Here is a 26,579-nt window from a genome sequence, read left to right as displayed (position 1 = left end):
AGGATTATTATTCTATACAGCAAATTCTCTGGAAAACAACAGAAACCTGAAAACACCACCCAACCTGGAACTGACTTCAACTAGCACTGACGTGTCAAGTGAGAGGTGTCAAAGACCATTAGCCCAACAATGGCAGGAGAGTCGAATAGTCTACTCCAACCAAATGGAGAGGCCTTAGAAGCTGCCTCCCGCTGTTCAGAGGTAATTAAAATACAGTACCCTGTGTATGTAAAGAATGATAAGGCAAGAAAAGATCACAAAATGAAGCTCCTTATGGAAAATCAAGAGACACTTTTTGCTGACTATTACAAAAATGGGAACATCAGCAACCTTATCTTCCACACAAACCATCCCCTGGCATGGCACAGTGCTATATTAGCACACTACCCCTCTGTTAAGAGAGGGGGGGTTAACGAGGGGTGGAAACTCAGGATACTTGACAACGAGGATTCTGAGTCAGCTAACATAAATCTCTATAAGTCTGGAACAGTAATTGTACAGGGCAACCCCAAACAGTTTCAGCTGGACTTTCACCTAATCAAAGAATTAGCCCAGCAGGAGAAGCTCTACCTTGATAAAGATACCCCCACCCCAAGCGGGTCAGACCAGACCTCTTCATCATATAACCCCACAGACGAGCAACCCTCAGCAGACAGTCAACCTCCCAGCACAGAGTACTTCTCCCTCATTGAAATGAAGGATAAATTCACCCAGCTGGAGGTAAGGCAGGTGGAGCTGGAACAGCAGGTGATTACACTCCAGTCAGCACAGACCCAGACAACAGTCCAGCACAACAACACCCCCTTAACCAGACCCGGAGTGCTGGAGGTGGAGAGAGACATATCTGCACTCTGGACAGTGGTGAGACAACTTCAACAGGAGAAAGAGCAGGAGCAGGGGAAGAACAGAGCACGAGAGGATAGGAGCAGACTGCTGGAGGAGAGGGTGAGGGGGATGGAGGAGAGGATCAGACTGCTGGAGGAGAGGGTGAGGGGGATGGAGGAGAGGATCAGACTGCTGGAGGAGAGGGTGAGGGGGATGGAGGAGAGGATCAGACTGCTGGAGGAGAGGTTGAGGGGGACGGCGTGTGACAGAGAACAACCCACTAGAGAGGTGGCCACCCCCACAGAGAAGCCAGCAGAACAGCCCACCTCAGCACCCGACATAAGTCTCGACACCACAGCAGAACAGTCCACACCAGACCCTGACCATAGAGTCGACACCACAGCAGAACAGTCCACACCAGACCCTGACCATAGAGTCGACACCACAGCAGAACAGACAAAAGAAAAACCCCAAGCCCAGCAGCTCTCACCCCCTCTGAGCACCCCCCCTGTCAGCCACCCTGATAGCCCTCCTGACAACCCCCCCACACCCACTGAGGACAAACACAAGACACAGATTGTTCTCCTTATGGACTCAAATGGGAAATATATAGAAGAAAAAAACTCTGTGTCACCAAACTCTGGTGTCCAAACACCCAGCGCGCCCTAGACCTTCTGTCTGAGGACCAACTAGGCTCACCTAGCCACATAATAATACACACAGGCACAAACGACCTGAGAGCATAGCACACATACGGAAAGGGTGGCCACAGCACTGAAGGCTGTGATTGAAAAAGCTTCTTCTACTTTCCCCAACGCACAAGTGGTTATCTCCACCCTGCTACCACGAAAAGACTTCCACCCTGCTACAATACAGCGGGTAAACGCAAGCATTTCCCGTGACTGTGCCTCAAAACCAAATGTTTTCCTGGCCCACCACTTCACCCTGGACTTGAACAGCCTCTATGACCAGGTCCACCTCTACAAGGCAGCAGTGCCCACCTTTGCCCGGACTCTAAAGGACATCGCTCTCAAACGCAGCCCCAACACTTCACACAGGAGCAACAGATCAATAGACACCCCACCCAGACCAGCGAGACACCCTCCAAGACCTGCAGGACCCCCCCCCTGGACCTACACATAGAGGACCCACGCCAAGAGGACTTACATCCAGACCACAGCACCCCCAGACACATCCACACCCCCACCCCAACCAATCAACACCCCCCCACATCAACCATGCCCACACCCCATTTAGGCCCCCTCAGATCAGACCTATGCCACTCCTGCCCACCCCATGCACCCCACCCCCGCAAAGAGGGCATCAACATGGAAGTCACACATACGCCCAGGTAGTGAGCGGGCAAACAGGCCCAACCCCCACTCTTACACTCGCCCAAGCCAACGGCATGTACCAGATGCTCAGCAGGCTCTGCTCACACTTACTGGCCTGAGGCCAAACCACGACCAACAACATTGGACACTTTATGGAACAAAAAGCCTTCACTATATCATCCTGGAATATCCAAGGCCTGAGGTCATCTGCCTTTGGCCTAAAGAGCAGGAACCCGGACTTCACCAAAGAAATCGGTAATACAGACATTGTCATCCTGCAAGAAACATGGTATAGAGGAGACGGACTCACTGGTTGCCCTCTAGGTTACAGTGAGCTGGTAGTCCCATCCACCAAACTACCAGGTGTGAAACAGGGAAGAGACTCAGGGGGTATGCTAATTTGGTATAGAGCAGACCTAACTCACTCCATTAAAGTAATCAAAACAGGAACATTTTACATTTGGCTAGAAATTCAAAAGGAAATTATCTTAACAGAGAAAAATGTCCTCCTGTGTGCTACCTATATCCCCCCACTAGAATCCCCATACTTTAATGAAGACAGCTTCTCCATCCTGGAGGGGGAAATCAATCATTTCCAGGCCCAGGGACATGTATTAGTCTGTGGCGACCTAAATGCCAGAACTGGACAAGAACCTGACACCCTCAGCACACAGGGGGACAAACACCTGCCTGCAGGTGACAGCATTCCCTCCCCCATATGCCCCCCCTAGGCACAACTATGACAACATAACCAACAAAAACGGGTCACAACTCCTGCAGCTCTGTCGCACGCTGGGTATGTACATAGTCAATGGTAGGCTTCGAGGGGACTCCTATGGTAGGTACACCTATAGCTCATCTCTTGGCAGTAGCACTGTAGACTACTTTATCACTGACCTCAACCCAGAGTCTCTCAGAGCGTTCACAGTCAGCCCACTGACACCCCTATCAGACCACAGCAAAATCACAGTCTACTTGAACAGAGCAATACTCAATCATGAGGCATCAAAGCCAAAGGAACTGAGTAACATTAAGAAATGCTATAGATGGAAGGAATGCAGTTTGGAAACCTACCAAAAAACAATTAGGCAACAACAAATTCAATCCCTTTTAGACAATTTCCTGGGTAAAACATTCCACTGCAATAGTGAAGGTGTAAACTTGGCAGTAGAAAATCTTAACAGTATATTTGACCTCTCAGCTTCCCTATCAAATCTAAAAATCTCAAATAGAAAACCGAAGAAAATGAACAACAATGACAAATGGTTTGATGAAGAATGCAAAAATCTAAGAAAGAAATTGAGAAACCTGTCCAACCAAAAACATAGAGACCCGGAAAACCTGAGTCTACGCCTTCACTATGGTGAATCACTAAAACAATACAGAAATACACTACGGAAAAAGAAGGAACAGCACGTCAGACATCAGCTCAATGTAATTGAAGAATCCATAGACTCTAACCAATTCTGGGAAAATTGGAAAACACTAAACAAACAACAACACGAAGAATTATCTATCCAAAATGGAGATGTATGGGTAAACCACTTCTCCAATCTTTTTGGCTCTATAACAAAGAATAAAGAGCAAAAACATATACATGATCAAATACAAATCCTAGAATCAACTATTAAAGACTACCAGAACCCACTGGATTCTCCAATTACATTGAATGAGTTACAGGACAAAATAAAAACCCTCCAACCCAAAAAGGCCTGTGGTGTTGATGGTATCCTTAATGAAATGATCAAATATACAGACAACAAATTCCAATTGGCTATACTAAAACTCTTTAACATCGTCCTTAGCTCTGGCATCTTCCCCAATAGTTGGAACCAAGGACGGATCACCCCAATCCACAAAAGTGGAGACAAATTTGACCCCAATAACTACCGTGGAATATGCGTCAACAGTAACCTTGGGAAAGTCCTCTGCATTATCATTAACAGCAGACTCGTACATTTCCTCAATGAAAACAATGTACTGAGCAAATGTCAAATTGGCTTTTTACCAAATTACCGTACAACAGACCATGTATTCACCCTACACACCCTAATTGACAACCAAACAAACCAAAACAAAGGCAAAGTCTTCTCATGCTTTGTTGATTTCAAAAAAGCCTTCGACTCAATTTGGCATGAGGGTCTGCTTTTCAAATTGATGGAAAGTGGTGTTGGGGGTAAAACATACGACATTATAAAATCCATGTACACAAACAACAAGTGTGCGGTTAAAATTGGCAAAAAACACACACATTTCTTCACACAGGGTCGTGGTGTGAGACAGGGATGCAGCTTAAGCCCCATCCTCTTCAACATATATATCAACGAATTGGCGAGGGCACTAGAACAGTCTGCAGCACCCGGCCTCACCCTACTAGAATCCGAAGTCAAATGTCTACTGTTTGCTGATGATCTGGTGCTTCTGTCACCAACCAAGGAGGGCCTACAGCAGCACCTAGATCTTCTGCACAGATTCTGTCAGACCTGGGCCCTGACAGTAAATCTCAGTAAGACCAAAATAATGGTGTTCCAAAAAAGGTCCAGTCGCCAAGACCACAAATTCCATCTAGACACTGTTGCACTAGAGCACACAAAAACTATACATACCTCGGCCTAAACATCAGCGCTACAGGTAACTTCCACAAAGCTGTGAACGATCTGAGAGACAAGGCAAGAAGGGCATTCTATGCCATCAAAAGGAACATAAATTTCAACATACCAATTAGGATCTGGCTAAAAATACTTGAATCAGTCATAGAGCCCATCGCCCTTTATGGTTGTGAGGTCTGGGGTCCGCTCACCAACCAAGACTTCACAAAATGGGACAAACACCAAATTGAGACTCTGCATGCAGAATTCTGCAAAAATATCCTCCGTGTACAACGTAGAACACCAAATAATGCATGCAGAGCAGAATTAGGCCGATACCCACTAATTATCAAAATCCAGAAAAGAGCCGTTAAATTCTACAACCACCTAAAAGGAAGCGATTCCCAAACCTTCCATAACAAAGCCATCACCTACAGAGAGATGAACCGGGAGAAGAGTCCCCTAAGCAAGCTGGTCCTAGGGCTCCGTTCACAAACACAAACACACCCCACAGAGCCCCAGGACAACAGCACAATTAGACCCAACCAAATCATGAGAAAACAAAAAGATAATTACTTGACACATTGGAAAGAATTAACAAAGAAACAGAGCAAACTAGAATGCTATTTGGCCCTAAACAGAGAGTACATAGTGGCAGAATACCTGACCACTGTGACTGACCCAAACTTAAGGAAAGCTTTGACTATGTACAGACTCAGTGAGCATAGCCTTGCTATTGAGAAAGGCCGCCGAAGGCAGACATGGCTCTCAAGAGAAGACAGGCTATGTGCACACTGCCCACAAAATGAGGTGGAAACTGAGCTGCACTTCCTAACCTCCTGCCCAATGTATGACCATATTAGAGACACATATTTCCCTCAGATCACACAGATCCACAAAGAATTCGAAAACAAATCCAATTTTGATAAACTCCCATATCTACTGGGTGAAATTCCACAGTGTGCCATCACAGCAGCAATATTTGTGACCTGTTGCCACAAGAAAAGGGCAACCAGTGAAGAACAAACACCATTGTAAATACAACCCATATTTATGCTTATTTATTTTCCCTTGTGTACTTTAACCATTTGCACATTGTTACAACACTGTATCTATATAATATGACATTTGTAATGTCTTTATTGTTTTGAAACTTCTGTATGTGTAATGTTTACTGTTAATTTTTATTGTTTATTTCACTTTTGTATATTATCTACCTCACTTGCTTTGGCAATGTTAACACATGTTTCCCATGCCAATAAAGCCCCTTGAATTGAATTGAATTGAATTGAGAGGAGTTGAAGGGACAGACAGAGAGAGAGAGAGAGGAGTTGAAGGGACAGAGAGAGAGAGAGAGAGAGAAGTTGAAGGGACAGAGAGAGAGAGAGAGAGGAGTTGAAGGGACAGAGAGAGAGAGAGAGAGAGAGAGAGAGAAGTTGAAGGGACAGAGAGAGAGAGAGAGGAGTTGACGGGACAGACAGAGAGAGAGAGAGGAGTTGAAGGTACAGACAGAGAGAGAGAGAGAGGAGTTGAAGGTACAGACAGAGAGAGAGAGAGAGGAGTTGAAGGAACAGACAGAGAGAGAGAGAGGAGTTGAAGGGACAGAGAGAGAGAGAGAAAGAGAAGTTGAAGGGACAGAGAGAGAGAGAGAGAGGAGTTGACGGGACAGACAGAGAGAGAGAGAGGAGTTGAAGGGACAGACAGAGAGAGAGAGAGGAGTTGAAGGGACAGACAGAAACAGAGACAGAGACAGAGAGAGACAGAGAGAGACAGAGAGAGAGAGAGAGGAGTTGAAGGGACAGACAGAGAGAAAGAGAGAAGTTGAAGGGACAGACAGAGACAGACAGAGACAGAGAGAGAGAGAGAGAGGAGTTGACGGGACAGAGAGAGAGAGAGGAGTTGAAGGGACAGAGAGAGGTGAGTTCCAGAGGAATAGGAAATGCCCGTTCTCCAGTGTGTTGGTCATGAGGGAGAACGGTTCAGTTGTGTAACCAAGGCCGTAAGTTGTGTTAGTCTAGAGACTGTTGTGTCTGGAGACAGAACACCAGACAATGTCTAAATAACCTTCAGCCTCTCTTGACAAGTTTCTTATGTTGTATTTATAATCTACAGATGAACGTTGTCCTATATGACCACACAAATGACCGTTGTCCTATATGACCACACAAATGACCGTTGTCCTATATGACCACACAAATGACCGTTGTCCTATATGACCACACAAATGACCGTTGTCCTATATGACCACACATTGTGTGTGTGTGTGTGTTAAAGCCAAAGGGTCAGGTAATAGGCTACTCACTACTGCTCTGGAGTCGGCCACTCTGGCTTCCTTTAGCCTGCTTTTTACAGCATCCAGATCAAAACCCTGCAAACGGTTCCGCTGTTTCTGCACAAAACACAGACAACAAACAAATGACAGATTACCATGAAATAAACTGCATTCTGACATTTGTAATGAAAGCAGTTGATCTTGAGATGACAGTTGATATGGCTGTGCATGTGGCCTGCTGCTCCTCGACCACTAAGAGAAAGGACACTGACATCTTGTGGACAATCAGAGAGTTACACCCGGTAACAACAGAAGTGTCACCATCAGAGGAAGAGGAGGTACTTCCCACGAGGAGAGACCCCATCGGAGACCTTCGACGCGTAATTACATCATTATATTCTGAACCATAAGAGCGGCAGTTCGGGGCAAGGTGTTAGGGCTAAAGTAAGCATAGTTTACACATGTGCCCAAGTGTGCTTTTCTCTAGTGCACTCTCTCTCTCTTTCTCTTCTAAATCCCCATCTTGTGTAACACGTGTCATATTGTGCTGGTCCGCGAGGGACCTGTTTCATTGTACTAAGTTCTAGTCAATAGCCTAGACTGTGTGTTTGTATCTTATATTATCATTTTAGCGTGTTAGTAAATAAATAAATCAACTCAGTTGGTGTGGTACGGACTTATTTAGTGAGACTTGGGTTTGTGCAGATTCCAGGATTATGCGACGTTCAGAATGAGACTGTAGAGGAAATTAATTCATTAGTGACTGTTGTAAAAATCAACATTCTTTGAGTTAATTTTGGAAATAGAAACTCAATAAAGCCAAGCTTTCCCATGGTGCCCCAGGTTAATAATACTGATAATCAGGCTAATAACTGATTAATTTAATCACGTAATTATAAACAGTTAACCATTCGATGAACAGCAGTCGTCACATGAATCAAAACAACGGCACGACAACACTTTGGGTCAGCCAGGCCAACGATGTTAGGTTTACAAGACCAGAGAAGCTACAGGGAAGGGACAAGCATCACTCAATTCTGTATGCCAATGATATCTTCATTACAATCATCTCTGTTAAAACATACTTTCCCTAATCCCTGTTAGCAATCTAACAAAGCATGTTCCTGGACCCGATGAGGAGACCATGCAGTGCGATGTGGTCATTTCAGGAGGAAGACCGGATCTTCTCGTTGATTCTCACCAGGATTGTTTTGAAGTCTCCTTCTAGAAAGTTCCTGAACAGCGGGAGGAAGTTAATGGCAGAGCTCTGGGTGTACTCTCTCGACCACTGCCCTTCTCCGCCTCGCCACATTTAATAACGTTTCCTGTAGGGACAGGAAGTAGACACGGGTCAACCAGGAAGCGGGAAAAGGGTTCAACCTGAGACGGCCGGGGGGACATGTACAACACACACTGAGATTCTAGCTGCAGGTTTCTCTTTTTTGAAGTTGAGAACAAAGCTGATGTGTCGTGTGCAGCTGAATCAGGCAATTCTATGTTTTTCAAATATGTCAAATAAAATGTATTAATTCACAGGATACATCAATATTCATAAACACTTATTCATTTCCTTTTTTTAAATCCACCGCCTTTTTTAAAATAAGACGAAGCCTATATATTGCCATGGCAACATGCAGTTGTCAACATCGACATTTCTGAGCGAGGATGTTAAGCTAATCAGAGGGGTTATCCTCTCCATCACTATTAAATCATGTGTTACATAGTCCTCAGATGGCCACTGTGCTAGATGACATCCTCGGAGAGGGTTTCATTCCAGGAAGATGTCCCCTCCCCGTCACAGACCTGGGGTGTAGTCACTACATTCAAGTCATTTAGCAGACTCTCTTATCCAGAGTGACTTACAGTAAGTGAGCGCATAAATGTTTGTACTTTTTCCAAACTGGTCCCCTGTGGGAATCGAACCCACAACCATGGCGTTGCACGCGCCATGCTCAACCAACTGAAACACACCAAACAGAAGGAAACGTACTGAAACGCGTCGCTACGGGGACTAACAAATGTTTTACTACAGTGTGCACTATGAATGCACCCTCGACAGGCGATGGAACAACGTTCTGGAATTAAAACGCAGCACAGGACATTTTTGGGGGGGATATATCTGCACAGTATGTTTGTGAATCAAAAGGATCTCTACGGGTTCAACTAACTTACCATGGGCTGTTCCAGGGGCCAAACTCACTCCCCGACTCCATCATGGACAGGCCAAGAATCTTGTGGTTGTTTTTTTTAATTTTATTTTTTTTTAAATTTTATCCCATTTTCTCCCCAATTTTCGTGGTATCCAATCGCTAGTAATTACTACCTTGTCTCATCGCTACAACTCCCGTACGGGCTCGGGAGAGACGAAGGTCGAAAGCCATGCGTCCTCCGAAGCACAACCCAACCAGCCGTACTGCTTCTTAACACAGCGCGCCTCCAACCCGGAAGCCAGCCGCACCAATGTGTCGGAGGAAACACCGTGTACCTGGCCCCCTTGGTTGGCGCGCACTGCGCCCGGCCCGACGCTATGCCAATTGTGCGTCGCCCCACGGACCTCCCGGTCGCGGCCGGCTGCGACAGAGCCTGGGCGCGAACCCAGAGACTCTGGTGGCGCAGTTAGCACTGCGATGCAGTGCCCTAGACCACTGCGCCACCCGGGAGGCCCATCTTGTGGTTGTTGATCCGCGCAGGGACTTTCTTCTCCAGTTTCTCACACAGAAATCCCTCTATTCTGACATCTGAAAAGATAGAGATAAACGTAAAATCACAGAGAAAGGACAGTCACGACGAAGCAGGACCGAGGAGCAACCTTGTGCAGCATGACCCAAACAGCACGACAACGAGGACAACACACAGGCATATCCAGTCTGCTATCTAGTCTAGTCAACCTTCAACAACATTTGTGGGGAGTCAAAGAGCTTTATGGTAGGCCAATTGAGCTAGCATAGACAATACACTGACCAGGTCTACACTATATACACCGACTAGGCCTACACTATATACGCCGGCCAGGGCTACACTACATACGCCGACCAGGGCTACACTACATACGCCGACCAGGCCTACACTACATACGCCGGCCAGGCCTACACTACATACGCCGGCCAGGCCTACACTACATACGCCGACCAGGGCTACACTACATACGCCGGCCAGGCCTACACTACATACGCCGGCCAGGCCTACACTACATACGCCGGCCAGGCCTACACTACATACGCCGGCCAGGCCTACACTACATACGCCGGCCAGGCCTACACTACATACGCCGGCCAGGCCTACACTACATACGCCGACCAGGGCTACACTACATACGCCGACCAGGCCTACACTACATACGCCGGCCAGGCCTACACTACATACGCCGACCAGGGCTACACTACATACGCCGACCAGGCCTACACTACATACGCCGGCCAGGCCTACACTACATACGCCGGCCAGGCCTACACTACATACGCCGACCAGGCCTACACTACATACGCCGGCCAGGCCTACACTACATACGCCGACCAGGCCTACACTACATACGCCGACCAGGCCTACACTACATACGCCGGCCAGGCCTACACTACATACGCCGACCAGGCCTACACTACATACGCCGACCAGGCCTACACTACATACGCCGACTAGGCCTACACTATATACGCCGACTAGGTCTACACTATATACGCCGACTAGGTCTACACTATATACGCCGACTAGGCCTACACTATATACGCCGACTAGGCCTACACTATATACGCCGACTAGGCCTACACTATATACGCCGACTAGGCCTACACTATATACACCGACTAGGCCTACACTATATACGCCGACTAGGCCTACACTATATACGCCGACTAGGCCTACACTATATACACCGACTAGGCCTACACTATATACACCGACTAGGCCTACACTATATACACCGACTAGGCCTACACTATATACACCGACTAGGCCTACACTATATACACCGACTAGGCCTACACTATATACGCCGACTAGGCCTACACTATATACACCGACTAGGCCTACACTATATACACCGACTAGGCCTACACTATATACACCGACGTGAATTCTGAAACCCCAGAGACAGTTGATTGAGCCAACTGCTTTAACGAAATCAACAACTCTGCAACTACAACCCCAATAACACCCACAACACGCAGGAGCAGGTGTGTTGTGGTGTGAGTGTGTAGATCAGCTGTAAATAGCCCACCCAATCTACCTACCTCATTCTCATATTATTTTTTATTTACTTTTCTGCTCTCTTACATACCGGTATCACTACTTACACATCATCATCTGCTCATCTATCACTCCAGTGTTAATCTGCTAAACTGTAATTACTTCGCTACTATGTTCTATTTATTGCCTTACCTCCTCACGCCATTTGCACACATTGTATATAGACTTTCTTTGTTTCTATTTTATTATTGACTGTATGTTTGTTTATTCCATGTGTAACTCTGTGTTGTTGTTTGTGTCGCACTGCTTAGCTCTTTATCTTGGCCAGGTCGCAGTTGTAAATGAGAACTTGTTCTCAACTAGCCTACCTGGTTAAATAAAGTTTAAATAAATACAATCAGCTGGTGTGGTGTGTGTGTGTGTGTGTGTAGATCAGCTGTTGTGGTGTGTGTGTGTGTGTGTGTGTGTGTGTGTGTGTGTGTGTGTGTGTGTGTGTGTGTGTGTGTGTGTGTGTAGATCAGCTGTGGTGTGTGTGTGTGTGTATAGATCAGCTGTTGTGGTGTGTGTGTGTAGATCAGCTGGTGTGTGTGTGTGTGTGTGTGTGTGTGTGTTTGTGTGTGTGTGTGTGTGTGTGTGTGTGTGTGTGTGTGTGTGTGTGTGTGTGTGGATCAGCTGTTGTGGTGTGTGTGTGTGTGTCCCTAGGTCTGCAACAGACTGAGCGATGCAGCACCACAGTGTGAACTCACAGGAGGGTGCATCGACACCCAACTGTTATTTAACAGTCAACCCTCATACTTCCAGGCTGTATCACATCCGGCCGTGATTGGGAATCCCATAGGGCGGCGCACAATTGGCCCAGCGTCGCCCGGGTTTAGCCGTCATTGTGAATAACAATTTGTTATTAACTGACTTGCCTAGTTAAATAAAGGTTAAATACACTTTTTTTTTTTTTTTTTTGGCTGCTTTGAAAAACTGGCCATATAAAGGCTTATAATGTCAAGGATTATACACATCCAATTGTGGCACAAAAGCTGGACAAAATGTAGTCTATAGGCTAAGAAAGGGCTAACCAATTACTGCTTCCTTACTAAGGAGGAACTCTGTCTAGCAACCAACCGTTATTCTACAACACATTTAATGAGAATGGGTCAAAGGTTACATTATTTGCCCAGATTTGTACTTCCATGACGTGTAACATTTAGCCTACTTTGACATTTTTTTAATGCTATTTCAGGATGTTCCAACTGTGACTTTCTATGGGTCTGTAAATTGATATTGAATATCCAGCAAGTTAATGAACTGACTGGAACTAAATGGACTTGCATGTCCCCCTAGTTAGGACTTACAGGCACCAGGCAGGGTATATTGACATCACTGAGCACAGTCTTACTTGGGTTTGGTTGTAATAAAACCTCTGTCTGCTTCATGAATCTCTCTGTGTTTTGCTTGGTGCATTCCGCTCTGCACAGAAGGTTGTCCAGGTGAGCATCCAACTCAGTCTTTTCAGCTTGGCAGCTTTCCTCAGTAAACTGAAAATGAAATGAAAGGGTGACTACAAACTGTCTGACAACAGTCAAACTACGCTACCTGTAACTCAATTAAAGTGAAACTTTTATTTGACATATTTATTTACCTCTTAGAAGTTGGTTTAGCTTGCCTGACTAGTTAACCCAATCATAGCTCTGACCCACGACCTTACGTACGTTATTCCAACTAATAACTGGCAACAGATCTGAAATAAGAAAATAACAAAAAATGTGTCTGTAAACTTACTTGAACCGTACGACTGAATAACGTACCACACCGTCTGCAGCTAACCTTTTGACGTTGAAATCCATGTTTAGTTGTAGATTAAAAATACACTTTGTGCTCGAAAGCAGTACAATTACTTATCCATATAGGGGAATGGTTAAGAAATCAATATTTTCCTACGGTTCTCGTGATTTGATTTAAGTTAAGAAAAAAAGCAGCTGAATGTTGACTGTCTCGTTTTAGGGAGTTTTCTGACTGTAGCTGTGTGGCGTTCATAGAGAGTAGGTGGGATGTCTGGCAGTGTTGCCTAATACTTTTTGTCACCACTAGAGGTCAGACTTGCCTCAGATTTCAGCTGTGGCTTTCACTTTGTCTATGAACCACTGAACATCCATTTAAAGACCGAGGTAAATTTGGTTTTATATTCAACAGACATTCAACAGACATTCAACATTCGCCAAAATCTATTTAACATGTAAAAATCAATAACTAATTCACCGTTTGTCACAGAATCATCAAACTAGATATGATTTATTCTATAAATGTCAAGCATACTTTTACAACCTTTGTTTTGAGGACCAATTCCAGTTTTTATATAAATACATAAAATCTATAAGATGCCATTTAAAGCGGTATAAATCAATAACTAATTCACCGTTTGTCACAGAAACATCAAACTAGATATGATTTATTCTATAAATGTCTAGCATAATTTTACAACTTTTGTTTAGAGTAAAAATTCCAGTTTTGATTTGATAGATGACATGGAGTGTGGTCAAAGTTCTAACGAGTCTTTATACCCTATTAAAAGGGGCCTGGCATAACATTAAATTAGACTACAGAAAAGAACTACAGGATGAAGGGGTCAGGCCTGACTAACAAAGAAGACCGGTGGATGAATCAAGAGGACCAAGACAGCCAAGAGGATCAACATGGACATTTCACAATAGAGATAAGGAAAACTAGGAGTGACCCATAACATACACTACCGTTCAAGAGTTTGGGGTCACTTAGAAATGTCCTTATTTTTGAAAGAAAAGCCATTTTTTTGTCCAGTAAAATAACATAAAATTGATCAGAAATACAGTGTAGACATTGCTAATGTTGTAAATGACTATTGTAGCTGGAAGCGGCAGATTGTTTTAATGGAATATCTACATAGGCATACAGAAGCCCATTATCATTAACCATCACTCTTGTGTTCCAATGGCATGTTGTGTTACCTAATCCAAGTTTATAATTTTAAAAGGCTAATTGATCATTAGAAAACACTTTGGTAAATATGTTAGCACAGCTGAAAACGGTTGTTCTGATTAAAGAAGCAATAAAACTGGCCTTCTACATGTAACAGTATAGCTTCTGTCCCTCTCCTCACCCCTACCTGGGCTCGAACTAGGGACCCTCTGCACACATCAACAACTGCCTCCCACGATGCATCGTTACCCATCGCTCCACAAAATCCACAGCCCTTGCAGAGCAAGGGGAACAACTACTTCAAGGTCTCAGAGCGAGTGACCTCACCGATTGAAACGCTATTAGCGCACACCCCGCTAACTAGCTAGCCATTTCACATCGGTTACATTTAGACTAGTTGAGTATCTGGAGCATCAGCATTTGTGGGTTCGATTACAGGCTCAAAATGGCCAGAAACAAAGCACTTTCTTCTGAAACTTGTCGGTCTATTCTTGTTCTGAGAAATGAAGGCTATTCCAAGTGTGAAATTGCTAAGAAACTGAAGATCTTGTACAGCGCTGTGTACTACTCCCTTCACAGAACAGCGCAAACGGGCTCTAACCAGAATAGAAAGAGGAGTGGGAGGCCCCGGTGCACAAATGAGCAAGAGGACAAGTACATTTGATTGTCTAGTTTGATAAACAGGCGCCTCACAAGTCCTCAAATGGCAGCTTCATTAAATAGTGCCCGCAAAAATGGTGACTGGTGACTTTAAAACAGTTACATAGTTTAATGTCTGTGATAGCAGAAAACTGAGGATGGATCAACAGCATTGTACTTACTCCACAATACTAACCTACATGACAGAGTGAAAAGAGGTACACCTGTACAATACAAATATTCCACAACATGCTTCCTGCTTGCAACAAGGAAGTAAAGTCATACTGCAAAAAAACATGGTATAGCAATTCACTTTTTGTCCTGAATACAAAGTGTTGTGTTGTATTGGATTTGCCCCAAACATATTACTGAGTACGACTTTCCATATTTTCAAGCATAGTGGTGGCTGCATCATGTTATGAGTATGCTTGTAATCGTTAAGGACTGGGGAGTTTTTACAGGATAAAAAATAAACGGAATGCAGCTAAGCACAGGTAAAATCCTAGTAGAAAACCTGGTTCAGTCTGCTTTTCACCAGACACTGGGAGATGAATTCCCCTTTCAGCAGGACAATAACCTAAAACACAAGGACAAATCTACACTGGAGTTGCTTACCAAGACGACATTGAATGTTCCTGAGTGGCCGAGTTACAGTTTTGACTTAAATCTGCACATCAACTCGGTACTGGTACTCGGTACTGTATAGCCAAGTTATCGTTACTCATTCTGTATTTATTATTATTTTTATCATTACGTGTTATTACTTTTCTATATTTTCTCGATTTTCTTTCTCTCTGCGTTGTTGGAAAGGGCCCATTAGTAAGCATTTCACTGTGAGTCTACACCTGTTGTTTACGAAGCATGTGATGAATAAAATTAGATTTTATTTTATTTGGTCAGCACGGGCTTACCAATTGCACTGCTGCTCAAGACAATTGCAGTGATCACTTCCACTTAAAGTGTTCAAAAGTGGCATGCATAGACAGGACAATTGGCTGCAATCTTCACTGTGACGTAGAGATCCTTGGAAAAATGACATGTTGGCCGTGCTATTCAGAGTGCGATCTGTTTCTCATTGTGAGGCTGAGTTATAGTCGGATGTTTTTTTTTCTCTCTCTCTGTGGGCGGAGTCTCTTCTAGATGGGCGGGGTGTCCTCGCTTTAACACACTGGCTCAGCAGACGCCTTCTGCCACACAGCTGATAAAGCCCGGTGACTGTCGCTATGGCCGTTTCCAGGGAGACAGGAAAGGGAAGCTCCACTTGTTAGGCTTTCATCACTGGAAAGCTCTCTATGAGTTACTGGAAGCCTGTCCACTGTTGGTGTAGGCCCTATAGCCTACAGAGTGTTCCCTACTAGAGAGTATAGTATGGTATAGTGTGGTATGGTATGATATGGTATAGTGTGGTATGGTATGTCCACTGTTGGTGTATGCCCTATAGCCTACAGAGTGGTCCCTACTAGAGCTGGGCGACATGGGCAATTGACAGAATTTATGTGATAATATATAGAACGATAAGTTCATAAAATGTATTATTTTTTTTACTATCCTTTAAACTACTAGTGTGAAGATTGTAGCCATCGATTGTTCCATTAACAATCGTACATATTAACTAAACTATTTCATTACCGACTTCACATTTCTCTAGTATAGGCTACTTATTGTCATTAACGATATCAGAAAAATGCCCACAATAAGGGATTGGTATGGTCGCTGTTGATCATTTTCAGTTTATCATCCCAGCTCTAGTCTCTACTGGCTCCTTTGATTCTGCTGTGGTATGGTGTGGTATGTTGTGGTAGGTATAGTATGGTGTGGTATGGTGTGGTATGGGGTTGTGTGGTGTGGTATGGTGTGGTATGGGGTTGTGTTGTGTGGTATGGTGTGGTGAGGTGTGGTATGTTGTGGTAGGTATAGTATGGTGTGGTATGGGGTTGTGTTGTGTGGTATGGTGTGGTGAGGTGTGGTATGTTGTGGTAGGTATAGTATGGTGTGGTATGGGGTTGTGTGGTGTGGTATGGTGTGGTATGGGGTTGTGTTGTGTGGTATGGTGTGGTGAGGTGTGGTATGTTGTGGTAGGTATAGTATGGTGTGGTATGGGGTTGTGTTGTGTGGTATGGTGTGGTGAGGTGTGGTATGTTGTGGTAGGTATAGTATGGTGTGGTATGGTGTGGTATGGGGTTGTGTGGTGTGGTATGGTGTGGTATGGGGTTGTGTGGTGTGGTATGGGGTTGTGTGGTGTGGTATGGGGTTGTGTGGTGTGGTATGTTGTGGTAGGTATAGTATGGTGTGGTATGGGGTTGTGTGGTGTGGTATGGTGTGGTATGGGGTTGTGTGGTGTGGTATGGTGTGGTATGGGGTTGTGTGGTGTGGTATGGGGTTGTGTGGTGTGGTATGTTGTGGTAGGTATAGTATGGTGTGGTATGGGGTTGTGTGGTGTGGTATGGTGTGGTATGGGGTTGTGTGGTGTGGTATGGTGTGGTATGGGGTTGTGTGGTGTGGTATGGTGTGGTTTGGTGGTGTGGTATGGGGTTGTGTGGTATGGGGTTGTGTGGTGTGGTATGGTGTGGTTTGGTGGTGTGGTATGGGGTTGTGTGGTGTGGTATGGTGTGGTGAGGTGAGGTATAGTATGGTGTGGTATGGTGTGGTGAGGTGAGGTATTGTGTGGTGTGGTATGGGGTTGTGTGGTGTGGTATGGGGTTGTGTGGTGTGGTATGGGGTTGTGTGGTGTGGTATGGGGTTGTGTGGTGTGGTATGGGGTTGTGTGGTGTGGTATGGGGTTGTGTGGTGTGGTATGGGGTTGTGTGGTGTGGTATGGTATGGTGTTGTCTGGTGTGGTATGGGGTTGTATGGTGTGGTATGGGGTTGTGTGGTATGGGGTTGTGTGGTATGGTATGGGGTTGTGTGGTATGGGGTTGTGTGGTGTGGTGTGGGGTTGTGTGGTATGGGGTTGTGTGGTATGGTATGGGGTTGTGTGGTGTGGTATGGGGTTGTGTGGTGTGGTATGGGGTTGTGTGGTATGGGGTTGTGTGGTATGGGGTTGTGTGGTGTGGGGTTGTGTGGTGTGGTATGGGGTTGTGTGGTGTGGGGTTGTGTGGTGTGGGGTTGTGTGGTGTGGTATGGGGTTGTGTGGTGTGGGGTTGTGTTGTGTGGTGTGGGGTTGTGTGGTGTGGTATGGGGTTGTGTGGTGTGGTATGGGGTTGTGTGGTGTGGTATGGGGTTGTGTGGTGTGGGGTTGTGTGGTGTGGTATGGGGTTGTGTGGTGTGGGGTTGTGTGGTGTGGTATGGGGTTGTGTGGTATGGGGTTGTGTGGTGTGGGGTTGTGTGGTGTGGTGTGGGGTTGTGTGGTGTGGGGTTGTGTGGTGTGGTATGGGGTTGTGTGGTGTGGGGTTGTGTGGTGTGGTATGGGGTTGTGTGGTATGGGGTTGTGTGGTGTGGGGTTGTGTTGTGTGGGGTTGTGTGGTGTGGGGTTGTGTGGTATGGGGTTGTGTGGTGTGGGGTTGTGTGGTATGGGGTTGTGTGGTGTGGGGTTGTGTGGTGTGGGGTTGTGTGGTGTGGGGTTGTGTGGTGTGGTATGGGGTTGTGTGGTATGGGGTTGTGTGGTGTGGTATGGGGTTGTGTGGTGTGGTATGGGGTTGTGTGGTGTGGGGTTGTGTGGTATGGGGTTGTGTGGTATGGGGTTGTGTGGTGTGGTATGGGGTTGTGTGGTGTGGGGTTGTGTGGTGTGGGGTTGTGTGGTGTGGGGTTGTGTGGTGTGGTATGGGGTTGTGTGGTATGGGGTTGTGTGGTGTGGGGTTGTGTGGTGTGGTGTGGGGTTGTGTGGTGTGGTATGGGGTTGTGTGGTGTGGTATGGGGTTGTGTGGTGTGGTATGGGGTTGTGTGGTGTGGTGTGGGGTTGTGTGGTGTGGTATGGGGTTGTGTGGTGTGGTATGGGGTTGTGTGGTGTGGGGTTGTGTGGTATGGTATGGGGTTGTGTGGTATGGGGTTGTGTGGTGTGGTGTGGGGTTGTGTGGTGTGGTATGGTGTTGTCTGGTGTGGTATGGGGTTGTGTGGTATGGGGTTGTGTGGTGTGGTGTGGGGTTGTGTGGTGTGGTATGGTGTTGTCTGGTGTGGTGTGGGGTTGTGTGGTATGGGGTTGTCTGGTGTGGTATGGGGTTGTGTGGTATGGGGTTGTGTGGTATGGGGTTGTGTGGTATGGGGTTGTGTGGTATGGGGTTGTGTGGTATGGTATGGGGTTGTGTGGTGTGGTATGGGGTTGTGTGGTATGGGGTTGTGTGGTATGGGGTTGTGTGGTGTGGTGTGGTATGGGGTTGTGTGGTATGGGGTTGTGTGGTGTGGTGTGGTATGGGGTTGTATGGTATGGGGTTGTGTGGTGTGGGGTTGTGTGGTGTGGGGTTGTGTGGTATGGGGTTGTGTGGTGTGGTGTGGGGTTGTGTGGTGTGGTATGGGGTTGTGTGGTGTGGTATGGGGTTGTGTGGTATGGGGTTGTGTGGTATGGGGTTGTGTGGTATGGGGTTGTGTGGTGTGGTATGGGGTTGTGTGGTGTGGTATGGTATGGGGTTGTGTGGTATGGGGTTGTGTGGTGTGGTATGGGGTTGTGTGGTATGGGGTTGTGTGGTGTGGTATGGGGTTGTGTGGTGTGGTATGGGGTTGTGTGGTGTGGTGTGGGGTTGTGTGGTGTGGTATGGGGTTGTGTGGTATGGGGTTGTGTGGTATGGGGTTGTGTGGTATGGGGTTGTGTGGTGTGGTGTGGTATGGGGTTGTGTGGTATGGGGTTGTGTGGGGTTGTGTGGTGTGGGGTTGTGTGGTGTGGTGTGGGGTTGTGTGGTATGGGGTTGTGTGGTGTGGGGTTGTGTGGTATGGGGTTGTCTGGTGTGGTATGGGGTTGTGTGGTATGGGGTTGTGTGGTGTGGGGTTGTGTGGTGTGGTATGGGGTTGTGTGGTGTGGTATGGGGTTGTGTGGTGTGGTATGGGGTTGTGTGGTATGGGGTTGTGTGGTATGGGGTTGTCTGGTGTGGTATGGGGTTGTGTGGTATGGGGTTGTGTGGTGTGGGGTTGTGTGGTATGGGGTTGTGTGGTGTGGGGTTGTGTGGTGTGGTATGGGGTTGTGTGGTGTGGTATGGGGTTGTGTGGTGTGGTATGGGGTTGTGTGGTGTGGGGTTGTGTGGTGTGGGGTTGTGTGGTATGGGGTTGTGTGGTATGGGGTTGTGTGGTATGGGGTTGTGTGGTGTGGGGTTGTGTGGTGTGGGGTTGTGTGGTGTGGTATGGGGTTGTGTGGTATGGGGTTGTGTGGTATGGGGTTGTGTGGTGTGGTATGGGGTTGTGTGGTATGGGGTTGTGTGGTGTGGGGTTGTGTGGTGTGGGGTTGTGTGGTATGGGGTTGTGTGGTGTGGGGTTGTGTGGTGTGGGGTTGTGTGGTATGGGGTTGTGTGGTATGGGGTTGTGTGGTGTGGGGTTGTGTGGTGTGGTATGGGGTTGTGTGGTATGGGGTTGTGTGATGTGGTATGGGGTTGTGTGGTGTGGTGTGGGGTTGTGTGGTGTGGTATGGGGTTGTGTGGTATGGTATGGGGTTGTGTGGTGTGGTATGGGGTTGTGTGGTATGGGGTTGTGTGATGTGGTATGGGGTTGTGTGGTATGGTGTTGTGTGGTATGGGGTTGTGTGGTATGGGGTTGTGTGATGTGGTATGGGGTTGTATGGTGTGGTATGGGGTTGTGTGGTGTGGTATGGGGTTGTGTGATGTGGTATGGGGTTGTGTGGTATGGTGTTGTGTGGTATGGGTGTTGTTGTTATGGGTGTAAGATGGCACAGTGATGCCATCTGTTGGTAAATGTTCTGTACATCACAACACATCCGGGTATCTCAAGCACCCCGGTATAAATACATGAGTTGCTGTAATGAACATTTACCAACAGATGGCATCACTGTGCCATCTTACACCCATAACAGTTGTCTGGTATGGTATGGTGTTGTCTGGTGTGGTATGGTGTTGTCTGGTGTGGTATGGAGTTGTGTGGTGTGGTATGGGGTTGTGTGGTGTGGTATGGTGTGGTATGGTGTGGTATGGGGTTGTGTGGTGTGGTATGGGGTTGTGTGGTGTGGTATGGGGTTGTGTGGTGTGGTATGGGGTTGTGTGGTGTGGTATGGGGTTGTGTGGTGTGGTATGGGGTTGTGTGGTATGGGGTTGTGTAGTGTGGTATGGTATGGTATAGTATGATATGGTATAGTATAGTGTAGTGTGGTGTGGTATAGTATAGTATAGTGTGGTGTGGTGTAGTGTGGTATAGTCTGATATGGTATAGTATAGTGTGGTGTGGTGTAGTGTGGTATAGTCTGATATGGTATAGTATAGTGTAGTGAGGTATAGTATGGTATAGTATAGTGTAGTATGGTGTAGTGTGGCGCTGTGTGGTGTAATGTGGTATAGTATAGGGTGGTGTAGTATGGTATAGTATGATATGGTATAGTATGATATAGTATGGTGTGGTATAGTATATTGTGGTATGATATAGTATGGTATAGTATGGTATAGTATGGTATAGTGTGGTATGATATAGTATGGTATAGTATGGTATAGTGTGGTATAGTGTGGTATTATATGGTATAGTGTGGTATGGTATAGTGTGGTATGATATGGTATAGTGTGGTATGATATAGCATGGTATGGTGTGGTATAGTATGGTATGGTGTGGTATAATATGGCGTGGTGTAGTACGGTATAGTATGATTATGGTATAGTGTAGTGTGGTATGGTGCGGTATGGTATAGTATGATATGGTATATTGTGGTATGATATGGTATAGTGTGGTATGATATAGTATAGTGTGGTATGATATGGTATAGTGTGGTATGATATGGTATAGTGTGGTATAGTATGGTGTGGTGTGGTATAGTATGGTATAGTAAAGTATAGTATGGTATTATATCGTATGATATGGTATAGTATGGTGTGGTGTAGTATGGTATAGCATGATATATTATGGTATGGTATATTATAGTATAGTATGGTATCGTATGGTACAATATGGTATGGTATGGTATATACTGTGGTATAGTATGGTGTAGTATGGCATGGTATAGTATAGTAAGGTATAGCATAGTATATTATAGTATACCATGGTATGGTCATGTATTGAATGGTTTAGTATGGTACGGTATAATATGGTATAGTGTGGTATGGTATGGTATAGTCTTTTATAGTGTATTATGGTTATAGTAATGTATGGTATAGTATAGTGTGGTATAGTATGGTATGGTGTGGTGTGGTATAGTATGGTATAGTGTGGTATGGTGTGATATGGTATGGTGTTGTCTGGTGTGGTATGGGGTTGTGTGGTGTGGTATGGGGTTGTGTGGTGTGGTATGGGGTTGTGTGGTGTGGTATGGGGTTGTGTGGTGTGGTGTGGTGTGGTGTAGTACGGTATAGTATGATATGGTATAGTGTGGTGTGGTATGGTGTGGTATAGTATGGTATAGTAAAGTATAGTATGGTATTATATCGTATAGTATGATATGGTATAGTAGGATATGGTATAGTGTGGTGTGGTATGGTGTGGTATAGTATGGTATAGTAAAGTATAGTATGGTATTATATTGTATAGTATGATATGGTATAGTATGATGTGGTATAGTGTGGTGTAGTATGGTATAGCATGGTATGGTATGGTGTGGTATGGTATAGTATCGTATATTATAGTATAGTATGGTATCGTATAGTATGGTACAATGTGGTATGGCATAGTATATATTATGGTATGGTATAGTATGGTATATTATAGTATAGCATGGTGTGGTCATGTATTGAATGGTTTATTATGGTATGGTATAATATGGTATAGTGTGTTATGGTATGGTATAGTCTTTTATAGTATATTATGGTATAGTAATGTATGGTATAGTATAGCATGATGCAGTGTGGAATTGTACAGTATAGTATGTTATGGTAAAGCATAGTATGGTATTATATATTATAGTATGATATGGTATAGTATGGTGTGGTATGGTATAGTGTGGTATGGTATAGTATGTTATGGTATCATATTTTACAGTATGGTATAGTATAGTATGGTATCATATAGTATGGTACAGTGTGGTATAGTATATTATGGAATGGTATAGTATCTTATAGTATCATTTAGTATAGTATGGTATAGTGTGATAGTGTGGTATGGTATAGTATATTACATTATGGTATAGTATGGTATATTATAATATAGTATAGTATGGTATGTTGTGGTATGGTGGTGTGTGGTATGGTATGGTATAGTATACTAAGGTATTGTATGGTACATTATATAATATTATAGTATAGCATGGTATGGTATGGTAAGGTATGGTATAATATGGTATAGTGTGGTATGGTGTGGTATGGTATAGTGGTATAGTATCTTATAGAATATTATAGTATGGTATTGTATAGTAATGTATAGTATGGTATAGTATGGTATATTATGGTATGGTATTGTATAGTATATTATAGTATGGTATAGTATACGATAGTATAGTATGACATGGCATAGTATAGTATATTATAGTATGGTATAGTGTGGTATAGTTTTGCTGGGTATGATGTGGTATGGTATAGTATATTATAGTATAGTATATTATAGAATGATATAACATATTACGGTACAGTATGGTATGGTATAGTATGGTATAGTATACTATATTATAGTACGGTAGAGTATGGTATAATATGGTATAGCATAGTAAGGTATGATATAGTGTGGTATTGTATGGTTTGGTATAGTATATTGTAGTATGGTATTGTATAGTATATGATAGTGTGATATAGTACAATATAGTATATGAAATTATAGTATAGTATGGTATAGAATAGTAGGGTATAGTTTATTATAGTATTGTATTGTATGGTGTAGTATATTATAGCATGGTATAGTATAGTATGGTATGGCATGGTAAAGTATATTATATTATAGTACGGTAGAGTGCAGTATGGTAAAGTATGGTATAGTATAGTATAGTATGGTATGACATGGTAAAGTATATTATATTATAGTACGGTAGAGTACAGTATGGTAAAGTATGGTATAGTATAGTAAGGTATGGTATTGTATAGTGTGGTATTGTATAGTAGGTTATAGTATGGTATAGCATATGATAGTATGATATGGTATAGTATAGTATATTGTATAGTATGGTACAGCAAAGGTACAGCAAAGTAGGGTATAGTGGTGTATGGTATAGTATATTATAGTATGGTATAGGATATTATATTATGCTATAGTATGGTAAAGTCTAGCATGGTATGGTATGGTATAGTGTGGTATAGTATATTATAATATGGTATAGTATGATATGGTGTGGTATGGTATAGTAAGGTATATTATAGTATGGTATGGGATATTATAGTATGGCACAGTATATCAATGCATAGTATATTATGACATAGTATACTATAGTATGGTATAGTGTGGCACAGTATAGCATATTATAGTATGGTATAGTATTGTTTAGTGTGGCATAGTATCGTATAGTATGGTGTTGTGTAGTATGGTATACTATGGTATGGCGTGGTGTGGTATGGTATAGTGTGGGTATAGTATAGCAATGTATGGTGTGGTATGGTATGGTATAGTATGGTGTGGTATACTATGGTGTGCTGTGGTGTGGTATGGTGTGGTATAGTATGGTGTGTTATAGTGTGGTGTGGTATAGTATGGTGTGGTATAGTATGGTATGGTATAGTGTATGATGTGGTATAGTGTGGTATATTATGGTGTGGTGTGGTATAGTGTGGTGTGGTATAGTATGGTATGGTATAGTGTATGATGTGGTATAGTGTGGTCTGGTGTGGTATAGTGTGGTGTGGTATAGGATGGTGTTATGTGGTCTGGTCTGGTGTGGTATAGTATGGTGTGGTATAGTGTGGTGTGGTATAGTGTATATATAGTATAATATAGTGTGGTGTAGTGTATATATAGTATAATATAGTGTGGTGTGGTATATTGTGGTATAGTGTGGTATATTGTGGTGTGGTGTGGTGTGGTATAGTTGGTATTGTATGATGTTGTATAGTGTGGTATATTATGGTGTGATGTGGTATAGTATGGTATGGTGTGGTATAGTATGGTGTGGTGTGGTATAGTATGGTATTGTGCATTCATATCAACATTGTAATATCAGATGGTAGATCTTTAAGGCTGGTTGATATTAACACTGCACAGTTATACAAGTCCAGGTATGGACTTAGGTGACGAGACCCATTCAATATTAGGGCCGTGGCGGTCACAAAATTTAGTCAGCTGGTGATTATCAAGAAAATAACTGTTGGTCTTATGCTAATTGGCCGTTAATTAACATAAACACATTTAGTATCTCCTGGCTTCCTACAAGCCACCGATGCAGACCTTTGGAACAACTACATTTTAAAAAGTGTATTACATCCATGTAATATAGCCTACACCTTCACAATAAATCCATGATTTATTTTCGACAGGTCTAAAGAAGCATGATATGAAAAAAAAACGTAATATAGTATACTCTGTGTTGTCCTGATGTGGCTATGCCAAATGGCTGTGGGCTACACTAGTTAATTTAGCAGACAAGGTTTGCTTAGTATTCCGTGGCATTATTTGTATATTATTTTATAGTACGAAGAATACAATTGAACAAAGCAGAATAAAATATACATATTTTCTCCAAACGATTTGAGGGAGTGCGCACATGCGGCTATTCTGTGTTGAGCGGTTAACAAAGAGATACTATAGGTCCTCCTATATGCTTAATTTAGAGTTATTAATGTAATTTTAGTTGTTCTACAGACGCTGGGCTGATATGTTTTGATGTTTAATACATTTTATGGCTGCATGATGCGACTCTAATGATGATTTGAAAAAAGTTGCTTGAAAGGCATGAGCTCTGCTTAGTTTTTTTGCGCAGGCAGTACCCACGTCATCAGTCTCTCATTCACAATTTGACAAGCACTTGATAATGCCTCAAATTTCACGACGGAATCCCCTTTGTGGCCATAATGCACCCCAAAAAAATGCATGCCTTTGTTGTGCCCTTCTCCATGAGTGGTGTGTGCTCTGAAGCAGTCCCTGAGTGCTGCAAGCTCTCTAGCACGTGATCGGATCTTTCTCACAGGCTACAAGTGAAGACAGACACATCGGGGACGCAACTGTGCGCTTCCTTATCCACTTCCGAGGTGCATATTGAAAATATTGGAAGAACTATCCATATTTACTTTTGAGTAGGCCTAACGAACTGCAAAAGCACTAGCCTATGTCAATCTACTATCCCCCATAGTATAAAAGTCTACCTATTCTATTCTGTGCGAAAAATAAATATTCCAAACATAATCTGGGACAGTTGTGGGATGCAAAAGATACCAAATTAATGCCACCACTAGCATCAAAAAAACATTTTTTACGGAATGTGGCTGACACAACAGATCAGAATGTTTAGCTTAATGTTTAGCCCAAAGGCTGCAGGGGCAGTATTGAGTAGCCTGGATAAAAGGTGCCCATTTCAAACGGCCTCGTACTCAATTCTTGCTCGTACAATATGCATATTATTATTACTATTGGATAGAAAACACTCTCTAGTTTCTAAAACCGTTTGAATTATATCTGTGAGTAAAACAGAACTCATTTTGCAGCAAACTTCCTGACAGGAAGTGGAAAATCTGAAATCGATGCTCTGTTCTAGGGCCTGCCTATAAATGTGCTTGATACGTATTAGTATACATGCACTTCATACGCCTTCCACTAGATGTCAACAGGCAGTGAGAGAAGAAATGGAGTGTATAACTTGATCTGAGGTCGAATAAA

At 44.1% G+C, this 26,579-nt stretch overlaps 1 pseudogene; it reads right to left on the bottom strand.

The window, feature by feature from the left end:
• LOC120050398 overlaps positions 1 to 13,039 on the bottom strand; it is an 18,930-nt pseudogene extending 5,891 nt beyond the window's left edge.
• Positions 13,040 to 26,579: the final 13,540 nt, after the last annotated feature.

This window comes from Salvelinus namaycush, chromosome 7 (genome assembly GCF_016432855.1).
Source record: "Salvelinus namaycush isolate Seneca chromosome 7, SaNama_1.0, whole genome shotgun sequence".
Classification (NCBI taxonomy): domain Eukaryota; kingdom Metazoa; phylum Chordata; class Actinopteri; order Salmoniformes; family Salmonidae; genus Salvelinus; species Salvelinus namaycush.
The sequence above is the reverse complement of the archived record's forward strand: the minus strand, read 5'-3'. Positions and strand labels throughout refer to the sequence as shown.